The sequence below is a fragment of the Nematolebias whitei genome, chromosome 10 (genome assembly GCF_014905685.2).
Source record: "Nematolebias whitei isolate Nwh7 chromosome 10, NemWhi1, whole genome shotgun sequence".
Taxonomy (NCBI): Eukaryota; Metazoa; Chordata; class Actinopteri; order Cyprinodontiformes; family Rivulidae; genus Nematolebias; species Nematolebias whitei.
Window position 1 is genome coordinate 6,429,860 of NC_056507.1, and position 2,061 is coordinate 6,431,920.

Consider the following 2,061-nt stretch of genomic DNA (forward strand, 5'->3'; position numbering starts at 1 on the left):
GCGGGCCCCAGAGGAGAGGGTGGGCTACGGAGGAGAGGGCGGGCCCCAGAGGAGAGGGCGGGCCTTGGAGGAGAGGGCAGGCCCCGGAGGAGAGGGCGGGCCTTGGAGGAGAGGGCAGGCCCTGGAGGGGAGGGTGGGCCCTGGAGGCCATCTTAGCACTAACAAACAGTTTTTTTTCCACTATGGAGTATGCTGTTAGTTGGAATCAGTTTTGTTTGGTGGCTTCTCGGATGGGTGAAGTCCTTTGGATGAAGGACGAAACATCCATCCATCCATCCCATCCATTTTCTTTACCCGTTTGTTCCATTTTGGGTCACGGGGGTCGCTGGTGCCCATGTCCAGCAATCACTGTGCGAGGGGCGGGGTACACCCTGGACGGGTCGCAAGTCCATCACAGGGCCACATAGAGACAAACGAGACAAACAATCATTCACTCTCACTCACACCTAGGGACAATTTAGAGTTACCAATCAGCCTAACATGCATGTTTTTGGTCTGTGGGAGGAAACCGGAGCACCCGGAGAAAACCCACGCATGCACGGAGAGAACATGCAAACTCCACCCAGAAGGGCCCCTGGACCGGGGTTTGAACCAGGGACCTTCTCACTGAGAGGCAGCAGCTCTACCAGTTGCGCCACCGTGCTGCCCAAGGACGAAACATCTCAGCAAAAAAAAGAAACCGTCCAGATGACCTGACTGAACTTTGATTTCAGCAGTTAAACTCAAACCCAACAGAGGTTTTTACACAAGTATCTTACAAATTCTACAAATAACAACGAAGCTTCAAATATCAGCACACAGGGAATGAAGAAAAAAAAAACAGATTTGGATTTTATTTTAATCAAGTTTGCTATTAAAACCTTAGAATAATTAATCTGAAGCCATCAATCCATGTGATGTTTATCTCAGCATAAGCACACAAATTGTAATTAAAAATCAGTTTAATACGTCAAGAAAGAGAGGAGTGGAAATCACGGTGGTTTTTGAAGTTGTGAAATTGGGACAAACTCTTCTTTCTACTGATTTAGCTGAGATGAGTGATCTTTTCTCCCTTTAGGGCTTTTTTGGGCCACCTGGGTGCAGTTTGCTCCTTCAGTAACAATCTGACGATCACAGGCAAGTCTACACGTGGTCAGAGCGGCTTTTATCCAGTAACTGTGTCGCGTTTGATGAAACAGGAATCATCTGAAAGCAGCACTGGTTTGCTGTTTGTTTTGGTTTTTGGAGTCCACAATAAATTCCGTAGACATCTCCGCTTTCACCTCCTGGTTGATCACGAGCCCATCTGATCAGAAATGTCAGCGTTTAACAAAATAGCCATGCAGCTCGGTAACAGAGTTCAAACACGGGCTGCAGCGAATGTGACCAGCCGGAGAGCTGTGATTGCTTTTTTTCACCCGAGAACGTTCAGACCGAAGCAAGGAGCTGATGAGGAGCGTGCCGTTGTGAGTTTCATGGTCCAGTTAGCTCGCTGTGGTTCCCGTCCTGATCTGCCGAGAGAGGGAGAAGGAAGGAAATATAAAAACACATCCAGGTGGCTCTGCTACAAAAGAAATAAAATCTGATGAGCCCCAGATGTGCACTCATTTGCAATAAAAATAGTTAAGCTATCACCTTATTTAAATAACAGTTTTCCAAAATGATCAGTGTCCCACTGAAGGGAAGGTGTCATGCTTTTAATTTGTCAGGATGACTGTTTATAAAAATAAAACTGCACAGATGCGGCAAGTTTTGGAGAATTCAAGAAGAACTAATGACTCCAGATCAAATTTAACTGTTTTTAATATAAAGGTTGTGATCAACAAGTCGAGTACCCTTCAATGATTCAGTTCTTTCTTCCATGACTTGTAAAATGTATTGCATTATTAAGGAAATAAACTAATTATTTGTGTGGATTATTATAACTATTCTAAAAATCATATTCAGTAGTCCCTCATTTATCGCGGGGGATCCATACCCTGAAGCCCCGCTATAAGTGAAAAGCAACAAATTAGGAATAGTAGTACAAGAAGTAAGTAGTAGTTTATTTTAGTATATATATATATATATATATATATATAT

The 2,061-nt window shown here is 44.2% G+C and overlaps 1 protein-coding gene across 1 annotated transcript in view; it reads right to left on the reverse strand.

Moving 5' to 3' along the window:
• Positions 1–1,402: 1,402 nt before the first annotated feature.
• LOC119415428 (rhombotin-1) overlaps positions 1,403–2,061 on the reverse strand; it is a 39,807-nt gene continuing 39,148 nt past the window's right edge. Inside the window, exon 5 of the mRNA XM_037682568.1 lies at positions 1,403–1,490. The gene's annotated coding sequence lies outside the window, so the exon portion shown is untranslated. The remainder of the gene's footprint in view (positions 1,491–2,061) is intronic.